The sequence below is a fragment of the Pygocentrus nattereri genome, chromosome 16 (assembly GCF_015220715.1).
Source record: "Pygocentrus nattereri isolate fPygNat1 chromosome 16, fPygNat1.pri, whole genome shotgun sequence".
NCBI classification, from domain to species: domain Eukaryota; kingdom Metazoa; phylum Chordata; class Actinopteri; order Characiformes; family Serrasalmidae; genus Pygocentrus; species Pygocentrus nattereri.
Genome location: NC_051226.1, coordinates 22,338,148 through 22,352,448, shown reverse-complemented (window position 1 = coordinate 22,352,448; position 14,301 = coordinate 22,338,148). Strand labels below are relative to the sequence as shown.

Here is a 14,301-nt window from a genome sequence, read left to right as displayed (position 1 = left end):
TGCTGTAATCATTTACAAATGATTTTTGCAAACTTTTTTTTTCGTCAGCTTTTTTTCAGTTTCCGGTTTTCAGCCCTGAATTTCCTGACATTTTGGCCAAGGATCTTCACTTTGTTGTGTCACTGTTAAAAAAACACCATCGCAAAACTTATCAGAGGAATTGTGAACCCACAGGCCTTGCAGCAGTTTCACTTTTACTCGATACTTTGATTCAGCTTCCTTTTGACTACCTCTGTTGCAGATCTCACAAGCAACGAAACCTTTACACAAAATAACATGGAGTGGGCAAGACTGGCTAGCTCGTAAGGTTACAGACAAGCATGGGAGCCACACAAACAGAGATTCCCTCTTATAAAGGCCAGTGGATTTGAATGCTTCCACCATCCTATTCACATTTCGCTGCTCCTTGCCATGACAATTCACCCATTTGTCAGCTCTGCAGAAAAACAACAAGGACAAGGGGGAAAAAAAAAACAAGTCACTTATTTCGCCAGCGCTCTTGACATCTGAACTCAAATCTTCTGCTCTGCCAAAGTAATTAAAACTGCCTCTGTGCCAGGATAGTGTAAAGACTGACACTTGGGCTGACAGGCAAGCAAAATCCAAAAAAGTCTCTTCTATGGCAGTAAACACTGAGCTTATTCTCCTGCTCTTTATGGATAATGATGCACATAATCCACTTCTGAGCCATAAAGTGTTTGAGCAAGGTCACCGAGGTCTGGTGCCAGTCCAGTGCATCGCCCATTGGGTTTGCTCTTGAATGACCGCTTTTCAATGATAAGCATGTTTACTGACCTTTTCTTGACTTGCTTAGGATGCTTTCATTCCCCAAAGCCAGTGAGCTGTGTAAACACATTGATGCAACTTCATTAGGCAAACATCAAGAATCAAGGGCAAAATCTGGACTCATTACTACTTCGCTAAATACGGCACAATCCTGCATAATTCTGATGCAAAGCGTGACAAATCATTAAACTGTTACTTAATTAAAGGAAGACCACACTGACTACAAAAACAAGAAAAGCAGCAGCTGTTGAGGACTGTTAATACCCATGGACTCACTGACACTTTAGTTGCTCATCATTAGAGATGTAAACATGCTCCTTCTGCTAGAACTGTGCCACTTGTTGTGCTCATCATACAATGTAGTCCAAGCTGCAGAATGTACATTTTCCATCTCACTGAAGACTGAATTTTACCAGTGCGGCACGAGACAGAAAACCAATGCCTTACACTACACCTGAGGCGCGATATAAACAAACAAGAACTCTATATCACTGGGCAAAATATTGCATCTGTGGCTAGACAAAAGACAATCGCAGCTCAAGGAGTAGGCAAAACACCACGCGACTGCAAATAAATAACCTTCGCAATATTTCATCTGTCTCGCCCATTTGGAAAGGACGACTCGTTCAAGATCTAATAGTTCGGCACAAATAAAAACACGTTCAAACACGTCTTGGAATAAAACCATCAGCAGCTGGAGGGAACGGGTTGCAGACCTCAGCCAGGGAACATGGGTTTTGAAATCCTGCAAAGCTATTGTACACTTGTCAGTTAAGATAAGAACATCCAGTATGGCACTGTGAAACAGTGCGCAGCCACATGATGAAAGGGTGTTTGATGGGACCCTTCACTGTGCAAAGGTTACCAAAAAATAATACCCAAACATACATACATACATACATACATAAATAAATAAATAAATAAATAACCACAAGAACTGAACATTTATCGGAGATCTCATTGTTCTGCTGTAACAGCTTCTTCACCAAACTCTTTTACGAGATACCTGGGACATGAGGCTTCTATATCTACAATAAATGATCATTTCTGACTGATTGTTCAATATATTTTTAATAAATGAATTAATCTAAAATCTTGCCAGGCAAACTAATCTGGCATTTTAATGTGTTATATATTTAGAGACGATTTCATTTCATCTATGTTTTTCTTTTATCTTTAATAATGAGTGTAGATCATCACTCAGTAAAATTGCAGCTCAATATTTTATGTTCCAAATGAGTCAAACGTGAGATTTACGATGGACCCCAGTTTGGTCATGTTACTAAGAAACTGGAATGGACAACAAAGTCTTTCATCAATAACATGACTTCTCAATGCTGTCGTTGCATTTGTTTGATGAAGAAAGAAAACAACAAAGTTGAACGTTAGATTTTAATTTAATTTGTCTCACAGACTACATTTTTGATCAAGAAAGCACATGAATAGGATGAACAGAAGTCATGCTTCACTCCGGTGTTATTGTTGCTGTGATAAACCCAGTCAATAATAAGTGCTAACTGTTCTGAGTAATATCTGTTTTGATTTTTCAGAGCGAGTGCGCAAGTGCATTCACAGTTCATCCAACAATCCAGCTTTTACACAGTGATGGAAAAGCATTCTGACACATTTCACTGTGGCCAACATGGATATCCTAACTGCTCTGGTGGCAGATTTAAACAAGTTTTTTTGGGGCCAAGACCAAATTATGAGAACGCTGGGAAGATGCACACTTTTTTTTTTTTTTTTTTTAAACATTTGTAGACCAATTCTAGCACCAGTGATGTGGCATTTAGACATTTAGACACCTATTGACTTTTAAACATACCTCAAGAAATGCAGATGCTCCAAGACAATCATGCAGCCTTTTTCATGCAATGTAGAAGTATCCAAGAATCAGAAATTCATATTACTGGTACAAAAGATAGTGACTTACATGTTATTCAATTCATTTAAATGGTATTCAGTTTAAATAAACTGTCTTGGTGCTTACTGTCCAGCAGGTCATGAACTCCTCTGCTTGCTAACCTATGGTCATTCTTAAAAAGCTGTATCAAAGCAATGAACTATATGATAAGTCCATGGCCTAATAGGGAGGAACAAGGGGAACTGGGCCACCATTCAGTCAATAACAACTGTCCACGGTCCAAATCACTATACTGGCATTTAATCACATCCTGTTTACCATTTGTACATTTCATATGTGATGACAGATTTTCAAACTGGTACACTACAATGACGGTAATGCCAGTCTCCCCATTCCTGGCGTGTCTCGTGTATCAGGAGTTTACCCAGTCATTGGTGCATTTTCAAACACCTGGGAGATTTGTTTGGAGTCAGCAGCGATGCACAGCTAATACGAGCCATGTCAGTGGATGCCACCTGTAGTGGCGTTGAGCTGCACAGCTCATACCTAGTGGATTACAGGATCACACACAGATTAAAACATTTATCGCTCTGTGTCAGATTTGTAGCTGGGTGGTACAGCAGACTCACACACAGACAGGTGTGTTTGAATCCTCACAGCTTTCTCACATCAGTGGACCTGATGGGGTTTTTTGTTCGGCAGTGCTTTTGCAGGTCCAACAGGAAGATCTGGCTTGCTTCATCCTTCCAGAAGCCTTGGACAGGCATCAGCCCGCAGCCGCCGGAACAGAAACAAATCTGTCTTACAGGAGCTGGGCCAAAGAGCGTGGGGATGAAGAGCCAGACACAGAGAGGGAGGTGCACAAAGGCAGAAATGTAACAATTAAAATCAACCCCACAAATATTATACGGCTGTCACCATCATTTATATTAGTAAATCGACTAATTATTTTGACAATGTATCAAGTAATCAGGGTTTCAATCTATAAAAATGAACAATAAGAAGCCATTTCAAAGATGTTCAGAGGAAAAAGATAACTAGGAAAAAAAAAAATCTATATATAAATTGGTGTTCACATCAAGCTCTGTGAGTGAAGACCAAGTGAAGGCAAAATGAGAATTAAAAGGGGGAATTGCTTTTTTAAAATTTTTGCACAATTTTGTCACGGAGGTATAAATAAAATAACTCAGAATGGTTTGATGCAAGATGGTTCACTGTAAAGAAACTTACCAACTCAACTTTATTTTACAGTGTAGGTGACAGGAACCAGTGTCTACAACACAAATATACAGCCATGTGCCAAGGTTTGGGTGCCGTATCCGCTATAAAGAAAACTTATATATGGCTTTTCCTGCCATTTGTATTTATTCCACAAGTTTAACAAAGAACATAAAATGTGCCATAACTTTTGTTTTAACATCCCCCCTCCAATATGTCAAATTCAGCAAATAACCAGTAACTGTGCATTAACATGTGCAGAGGTCTTCTCTGTAGAGTATGTTTTAACTTGTTTTCACTCAGAAAATCAACAAGACATGCAATTTGACTGGGGTGCCAAAACTTTTGCATAACAATAGTCATTTTATTTTTCCTTACAACACCTTTCATGTACGTATCTGCCAAGACTATACTTAAACATATTTCAGGCCAAACACTTATTTCAAAGTTATTGCAACAATGTCTTCAGCATCCACAGGTGTATAAAACATTTTGTAATGGAGCTTTTAGCATAATTAAACACTTGGTTTACATCCTAATAAGTTGAATTATACAGACATTTTTTAAAAACAGGCAAATTTCCGCTTTAAAATCTGCTTAATTACTGCCAATTAACCCCTGAAGATTGATTACATAGATACATTTGAATTGATAATTTGCAAACCGAGAATAAGGTTAACAACTTTCATCAATTAACTGCGACAGTGCTAATATATAATGTGCCCTCTAAAGTGTAGGTGTAACTGGTGATGACGAAAAGGTTTTGCTTCTGTGGGGCAAAAAAGAGCAGCAGCCAAAGAGTTTATTCATCTCCTTACAATGTCAACAGCCACAGACATCTTGACATGCACCAGAAAATAAACAACTGCTTTGACAATTCAGAGCTTGAGCAGTTGTTTGTCATCCAAAATGCTGCCCATCTGTCAGGAAATGTGAAGGCATTTTTAAAGACAAATTTAACCCAGCACAGACTGGCTGGGGAGAATCTTGTCTGAGCTCTCCTAATGAAATCAATCTGCGACTGAAGAGCTTGCTGGAAACAAGAGGAAAGAAACAAGATGACCAGATGGCATAATTTGGACAAATTTGGGACTGGAACCTTCCCACTGCATTACTAATTTTGGGCTTTGGTCTATAGAAGATTTGATCAGGCAAGGATTACAAAAAAAACATTTTCTGACTGTTGCTGCTGCCGAAGAAGAGAACCAAACCCGTCTAAATATAGCAAGGGAAACAGCCCCGCAGATTTAAACAAACAAACAAACAAACAAATAAATAAATAAAGTTGTGTCATGAAACATGTAGATACGCTCATAAGAGTCTAAACTGACCGTTATATAATGAACAGGGTGAAAAATTCTAAACAAACATCCTCCACGCTAAAGTAGCAGCGAAAAAAAAGAACAATAAACTACAAGATTTGAGCACTTCTGTTAGCGCTGATAAGAAGGCTGCAATTGAAGTTTGTCAGTATCATGCTGAAAGCGCCGACGGTTGTGCTTTGACCTCGGCGCTTGCATGTAACTGCGCAAGCAGCCTATTAATGAAGTGGAGCGTCTCAGGCGTGCCAGGAGATAAGCGCCCAGCTGCTGATGTACTCCAATGACAAGGAGTTGATATTCGGGTGAGTTGAACACAAACACGGCTGTGTTGATGAAGAAGCAAAGCGACAGCTTGCTCAGTGTTGGTTCCAGTGGATTTGGAGGAGGGGGAGAAGGATAAGAAGGCCAGAATTTGGCAGAGCCCCTGCAAAGAAGACAAACTGTTACGCAGTCTCCTGATTTGGCACACTGCGCCTGGAGATTAATTACTCTTTTATACATGCCTAACAGAACGAGCGCTGGAGGGGAGAAACCTAGTGACCGGCGGTGAAGGCTAGGAGCTTGGCCCTTAACGTCTGCCACCGGGCACCCAGAGAGCAGGAAGCCAACCAAGTGCCCCCAAAGATAAGCACAGCGAGGGGATATCAAAGCTGCTTTGGCAAGACTAGCAGGAATGTTTCCAGCAAGGACGCACCAAGATGGACTATGTGGACTGGTGAAATAATTGATAACATGTTTTTGGCCGTTAAAAGAGACCAATAACAACCATTTGTTTACACCTTAAGGGAATTCACACTATAACTCATATGAAACATATTGTATGCAAAAAAACAAAAATAAAATAAGTCATGACAAAGCTAAAACAGGCAATTATTATAGTTATTATATAAAAAAATATTATATTATTTAGCATACGTTCAGAGCCACTCGCAATTATAAATGCAATGTTAGATGTCTTGCCAGTGTTTGCTATAGCGCTGGTTTTCTGGCCTGGACAAGGAATCGGCTCCAATACGTGGGATGGTGGTGTTCTCCGCTATGCCGGATTCTACAGTTGGCTTTCTGATCAGTCAGAGTATGTTCAACTTAGAAATCAGTGTTCTCACAGTCAGTTTTTCAATATTCTCACATACTCCAAGGGCTAATTATCTGAATAACATTAGAAATGATCATTTAAGGTCATTCAGTATTCAATTTCACATTTCAAATTAAATGCTCCATTTGGAAGATTTTAGCAGCCATTTAGCAGTTGGTTGATTTTGCTTAGAAGTTGTTTTGGTAGCCCTTCAAGCTTGTAAAAACAACATACTTGGCAGTAATTTGATAGGGCCTTACTAGCTAATAACGCTGGGCAATGCGCTGCAAACGTAGCTGAGCTTGGTGTCTGTTGCCGTGATGGCTCGAGTGCGTGGTGAAAAACATTTTTTATGTTCACTTTCATGAGTCCACAGCAAAAGCAAAAAAGGTATGTCTCTACTTTACTGTCCTTGACTAAACTGAGACTTGACAGCTCTGCAAGCTTGCTATTAGGCAGGTTAGCTATGCTTCTTGTGATGTGGCATGAGCCACATAGGCTTATTTTCTCATCACGCCCTGTTAATATAGTAGCATTCAATTATAGTGACACATTGAGAAAAATCTTTGTAAAGAGGTTTGTATTGAAGCACAACGAATACTGATAATGAGGTGTTAAGGCATTTTTAGAAAAGCATTTTTTGAAAAGAAAGCTCACACTGTAGAGCCCTCACTTGCCATCCGTTTGAGAGGTGGAAAAGAATGGAAAAGACCCAGACATCAGTGAGTGCACAAGCTAAAACTAGGACATCAAATTACATGTCATAATTCAAATTTTGGACTACAGTGTAGTAATACTTAAATTACGAGATATGGAAATTGTGGGCCATTCCCAATATCTCATTTTCCACATTCTGGGACTACATCTGCTCACAAACTGCTCTTCTGGAGTACAATAAATACATCGTCTAATATCAATATAATAAAATTAAAAATATCTGCAAAACCTACACATTCATCTGGTGCACTTTTTTTTTTTTACTTCCTCGGTTAACAATGAATTATATATCGGTCACTGAGCACCCCTGTAGGAGGAGGGGGAAAAAAAACAGTGCTTAGTCACAGAATTGAGGAAGGGCGGTGAGGACAGGAGTCTGGGGCATGCAAAAGTGGCTAATTTGTGTCTGTGGGAGCACAGATAATAAAAGTGGCTCAAAACACAGACCCAGAGATTAGCCTATATCACACCTGAGTGCTCTCCTATAGTCTCTACAATCACTCCAGCCCCGATAAGTATTTGTTTCAGCACAAACATTCCTTCGCAACTGAGAGGAAGTAACATAAGAAAACACTCACTACTGGTGATGGGAGGAGTTAGCCATAATATAAAGATGGGGCAACTGGCCTTGCCCTGGAAAGCAGAACAGAAAAAGTTTACATTTAACGCCATTTATATAATCAATTTCATCAGGATTTTTAATAATAAGAGTGTTTTATGAAAGCCACTTAAGCATAATGCAAGCTACCAGTCAATTGTCAGTAACATTAAAGGATTACCAAAAAAAAAAAAAAAAAAACAAAAAACCCAAGCAGCTGGTTGTCCATTACATAGATAGCACCACCGTAAGAGAGCAATAGAGGTAATTGCTTGTATTACTTGGAGTTGAGACATCAGCCCAGGATTAAGAGAGAGGTTCCCTGCTGTTTCCATGCCATTATGAGTGACTGCACAGAAAAAACACTCTGGAGCTTCTCAGCTGTAGAACTTGGTAATGTACAGTATCCTATGGGCATTTGTCTGTATTATACTAGTCATATTTTTCTCTGTAACACAGTGGTGTGCTGTAGTAAAACAGCATTATGTAGAAGGCTCCCACAGTGCAACAGAGAACAGGGCTATGGCACCGGCTCAAAGGAATCCCTTTATGACTTTGAAAATATGTCTACAGGAAGACACCCATTTCCACCCTCTTAAACTCTCTCCTTCGTCGAATAGCAAGCCCTACATACTCAAATCTCACCCAATAGTACACGCCAAAGCAGTTTATCTTCACGTGCTGGAGATGTGGGGCTTCCCAGACAAAGGGCACATGAAAAACAAAGCCTCCAGGACACAGCAAAGGGCAAAATGCCTTACCACAGCCACAAACACCTAGCATGAAGGGACAAGAGATGCAAAAAATGCTTATGGATAACTGCAGCAATTACCCAAGATAATTTAAACCATGAGCAAACCCTGACGCACTTAAAAAAAGTGGAGGAAAAAAAAAAAAGTCATTAAAACCTATGCCATTTCTGTAAAACCTTTCAGAAGGTTTTGTGATGTAAAATTTATTGTCCTACAAATCAGTGCCTGTACCATCCATTAGTCTGCTTCAGAACAAACTTCTAAGCTCAGCTGCCTGTGACTTGGCTGGAAATCCGTCTCTTCATTCGGCGATGCCTTTAATTACTGATGAGCAATTAACTCATGTCAGCATTTCACGTCAGCTAATCAAAATGCTTGTAAAAAGGGAACATTAATCAAACAGGAAAGCACTTGGTCCTCCGTCATGCAACAGGCTGGCAATTTTCTTGAATTAGGCAGACTGGAAGGGTTTTGGAGGGGAAAAAAAAAAAAAAGATTCCTGAAAGAACAGCACAAAACTACACTCACTGTAAAAGACATGACGGCCACTCAGGAAATTCTAACGCTGGCCTGTTCAACTTAAAAACAGAAGCAGAATGGAACTTAACATACTTAACTTGTGTGGGTGGAGAGGAAGTTTAGATTGCACTTCCTTGACTGTTTCTCCAGGTCATTTCTGAAGGCTGATATACCAACATCAAAGGAGTGGGTCATTAATTACGTCAGCCAATACTGAAAATCAGTAGGATTAGTTCTAGTTTATTGAACTGCTCACCCCTCCCTAGGAAAACATCACTGATTCTGATAAGCACTATTTTTGGGATTATCACTTCCATGTACTTCTAACTGGTTCACAATGTTCAATGTAATTTTCACTCAACAAAGATGCACCTATACAGGAATTGGGGGCACGCACCCAATATTTTTCATCCACATATCTGCCGATGTGAAAACATTTTTTAAACACAGAAATTGGGACTCTTTCGAAATTGATTGCCATTACATGTTATAACATTTATTTATGAGCATTACAAATGAAGAAAAAAAATAATAAAATGCAGCAAATTTAGTACAGCAGCCCAGCATCACCTTAACATTCTGCTCTTCCAGAACTCAAACGTATTACCTAATATCAGTTGAAATATTGGTAAAATCTGAACATCTACATGCAACAAGTACCTGTTGAAACAAATGATTCCATTATCCTACCCTAAAGAATACAATGATGATGTAATTTGCCTGATCAATTTCTAATGGTGGTTCAGTCCAAGACTATAGGCTCAATGCATGCTCGGGAAACTGGCCCTCAGTGTGACCATCAGTCTCTACATTAAATACTATCTTCATCACAAACATGCATGTGCATTGCAAGCATGCAACTACTATATAAAATAGAAATATTACTGATTATTGCTAAAACATTCAAAATCAGGAAAAAAAAAAAAAAAAAAATCAAGAACGAAAAAGAAATTCAGCTTGGTGTCAAATCAGTATTTTCAGTTTTCCAAAGTGCATTATATAAGACCCCAACTGCCATTAATGTCCTTAGGAGGAAAAAAGCTCGCTCTCTCAATAATGTCCACAGTCACAGTGATAATACTGATCAAAAATCACTTCCTGCATCTCTTATGTAAGTGCATTTTACAAATCAACTGCCATCATTACACACAGAAAATGCTCTATGAAGCACCACAGAAAAGGCAAAACAGGGAGAGTGCTATAAGGAAAGCTGCAGGAGTCTCAGTCAAATGGTGCTATAAACGCATTCACATTCTCTCTGCCCTGTTCAATTTGCCTGATTGCTCACGGCAGACCACCCCCTCAGTCTGTGTTGTCATGAGGGGTGAACCCCATGGTTCTGCACAGCAAGAGCTAAAGAGTATTACTGGGGCTACAGATTGGAGGGCTGGCTGAGGTTGGCTGGGTCCAATCCGCTACCAAAGGGGGGTTTAACCTCGGAGGAAAAGAGGTCAGAATATTCCCAGCTGTATAGAACAGTGCTGCACATGCAAAATGTTGTGGGCAACCTGTTTCTGCTTGGTTTTACCAGCTCACACAAAGCCAAAGGCATGAAAGGCTAGTGCATAGGACAGGGACACAGCATATCGACCTGATTTCTAAAGCACAATACGGACAAAACACTGTGGTTTTTATATGTAAACTGTGGTTGTGATATGCCATGTAAAATACTACAAATGCATCAGAAACACCTTAATGGGACAAAGTTGAAGACTAGAGAGCATTCTTATTTTCACTGAAATGACTTACATTTGTTGAAAAGCGATTGCCTTAATTTACCCAAACACCTACAGAACACCTGTGATTGGTCAGGATACTCACCAGTGCTCAAACATTTAATCAGTGGTTTCAGTTTCAATGCAATTTTAGACTCTGAGGTCAGGACCTGATTTGACTTTCGAAAATGTGTGTATTAAAAAAAAAGACTTGATTCTCACAGAGCTCGAAGACTGCAAAGAGATATGCCTGTAAAATAGTGATCTTAGAAAACAGTGCAAGGGAACTATAAGCACCATGAAAATGAGTAATAAAAATATTCAGTTGCCTAGTTTTGATCACTGACAGTGGTTTCCATGAACAATCACAAAGAAGAGACACTGAGGAATATGGGCCATGGGCCAACAAGGGTCATATGGGCCACAGTTTCAATTTCAATCCACTATTTCGAATGTTCATTTTTCAATACCACATTGAAATCATTACACCCTCAAAGTGGAAATTCAATACTTCTATGGTCAGGGCTGAAAGATTCATCGTTTTCAGAATCATATTTGTAATAATAGTATTATTTACACATCACAGGAGTCACAAATTGCATAACTGTGTCTTACATTAATCAAAGTTGTCTTTTTTAAGTGTAAAAATTTAACACACACACATATATATATAACAGCTTTTGACCTGGCAATCTAGCACAACATATAGCGTTCAAGCCTTAAACCTGAAAAATGGACCAAAAAAGTGCCGGGAGCCTAATTTATTGAAAACAATTATATTTAAACTGTTGATCAATAAAAATTTCAATACCTAGTCAGTCTCATAAGTGTCAGTGGGTCAGTCCAAATGACATTCCTTGTGCGTGTTGTTAATGTCAGCGTTTCTTAAATAATTCACAATGTTCCTTTGATTACTCTGCAATCCAGTGCAATATATGACTCACACCTCCACATTTTTCTGATAAAATAAGGCATTGCAAAGAAGTATAGAAATTGATATCACGGCTGAGGTACAAGAACTGAACCGTTTTAAACAACACCCAGCATTACTGCAAACACACTACTGTAAATGCTGATTTCACAGTAATGATTATGAAAAGGTACACTGTACAGCTCTAGGGCACATTCTGCCTCATAATATCTCTGTAAGTAGCTGCTAAAAGAATTTTTCCAGCTATGTCCTTTGCTTAGACGGAATATTTCATACGTCTTATATGGGAACCCACCGCAAAGCTCTGCAAAATCAATTCAGGAGGGAAGCACATCTGATGAAATAAAAGCAAGCGTAGCATATTCTCTCAGACACAACCATAATATTAAAAAAGCCATGCACACTCAAAGTTCAGCTCTCAGAGTCCGGAGGTAGTAACCCCAGGCAGTCTGGAATCTTCCATTACTGACTGGAGGTCTCACTCACACTCCCTGTAGCATTGTTGACAGGGTCTTCACTTCTTTATTGAAAGACTCCATTTGATATTTATCTTGCTGGCTGTAGGGCTGAGCCATTCATTTCCATGCTCTCTTGGTCTCTCTGTCGCTCTCTAGTCTCATTCACATTCAAACTGAGGAGATCTATAGCTAGCCAAACTAGGCAGGGGCGTTCATGTCTCTGTCTATTCAACTGTGCTGTCTCAAAGAGTCCATCTTTTCTCACCATAGAGACTGGTAACCTCTTCGACCCTTAAAGAGCTTCAGAACTGAAGAAATGGCAGCTCTGCCTTAACCTCTGAAACAAACCACCACGGACATCCCCGGTTACTAAAACGCAGTTTTGTGTGCATGAAAAGATGCTGGACTACCACTGCACTGAATCACCAACAGGGAACTTAAAAAGCTAGATGCCTCAAGCCAGTATTTCTCAGAAACTAAAAGGTGAATGCTTTTGTACTGTCTGCTGAGCTAAAGAAAAGGTGGTTAGAAAACCATGAACATGATTAGAATAGTGCTTGAATGAAGTTAATCAAACTCATTAATGGAAGTTTTGAACTAACTAGAGAAAAAAAATGTTAAGCCTATTGTACGTAGTCTGTTTTTGAGGCCTCTTCTAGCTAGACTTCTTCAAAAGGTGCTTAGTCTATCTAATAATCTTCATAAGACGCCTTAAGACTCTCCTTACTTTATCAGCAAGTTTGGCTTATAATGCAGCTTAGGCTTATTCCAGAACCAAGCCTGGCCATATAAGCATTATGTCACGCAAGCATAACAACAACAACAAAAAAAAAAAAAAAAAAAAAAGGACAACAACCCTGTTAGCATAGACCTACACCTATATCTCCAAGCCACATAGACCGATTATCTGATACATCACACCCACATCTGATACATGGTGGTGCACCACCCAATGTGGCCGTCTTTTCTCAGGTTTAGAGCAGTTATTTCAAACACAAGGATGACAACACATTTGCAGTGCTTGTAAAAGAGTTATGAGGTCTCTTGTTACCTATGTAATCCCCTCAAGCAACCAACAACACATACAGAGCTGTGCTACATCTTTGTAGGGCAGCTTTCCAAAGCAACTGCACCACAGCAGCGACGGCAAATAAAGAAAATATACCTGGAAATGGTTACCGCCCTCCACAGAGCAGCCCATAAACACAAAACTCATTCATTCATATACACGCACTTCAAAAGGGATTCCAAAACTTTCTAAATGTCTGCATGATTAAACTGTTGAGACGTAAATAAAGCCTTTCAGAGAGGTTTGCTGTGAAATGCTCCGTTCTATAGAAATTCTCAGAGTCAGAACTGATCACAGTGACGGTGTTATGAACCAGATGGCACCTTAATAATTTGAATGCCTCTAAAAGCTACAACTTTTATGTCAAACCATTACTAATGTTGTCTAGGACAATGTTTTGAGGTAAGGTTTCGGCCTAAAACATATTCTTTTAAGGCAAGCCATTCAGGCTGGAGAGGTACTTACAAGGCATTTAAAAGGCAAAAGTAGCTAAGAAAAAAAAGCTAAAGAGAACCCAAAAACCACCTTTTTTTCAGATTGAATATTTTATCATTATCAGCACTATGTACAAAACTAAAACGACACACATGTTCATGGTTCATTTTAGAAAGCAAACAAAATGGATATATATGCGTTTTAGACACTGCGACCTCTGGTTCCTCTCACCACCACAGTAAAGAAATAGGAGTGCTGAAGTTTCTATACAATTAACCATTTCACATCACAACACTGTATGGCTTTACTTATGCCTCTGCGTTATGCAGAAATCTGGAATAATCTGTGAAATTCCCCTTCAACAAACAGCTTTAATGGTGTAGTTTGCTAAGTTAGGTCAGTTTTACATCAACAAACTACAGCCAGTGAGGACACAACACGGCGGACGATCACATAACGTTAAGTAACAGTGAAGTTCTGACAAGACACTTCAGCCAGTCGCTAAACACATTTAGACACACCAAGCTCACTGAAAGACTGCCAAAAGAAAGAGCTTAGTTAAGGTGTCTTTACAACATCCGTGCTTTAGCGAGGGATTAGGGGCTAATTTACCCCGCTAACTTGCTGCCTAGTTAATGTCGGCTAGCTGAAGCATAAAACTCGACGGTTACTAACCTAACCGAACCGAACCGAACCGAACCTAAACTAACCAAGCACACGAAAGTTTGAACAGGGCAGCTAGCCTGCATGCTAAACCTGACCCACTGTAAAGGTAATGGGTTCTGGCAGCTCTTAGCTTTTACTTACCGCCAGTGTAAAGTAGGTGTTTGAATAATACAGAG

The 14,301-nt window shown here is 39.5% G+C and overlaps 1 protein-coding gene across 2 annotated transcripts in view; it reads right to left on the bottom strand.

Annotated features, from left to right (window-relative positions):
- Positions 1-14,301, bottom strand: part of ndst1b (N-deacetylase/N-sulfotransferase (heparan glucosaminyl) 1b) — a 96,470-nt gene that overhangs the window by 81,350 nt on the left and 819 nt on the right. The window lies entirely within an intron of this gene.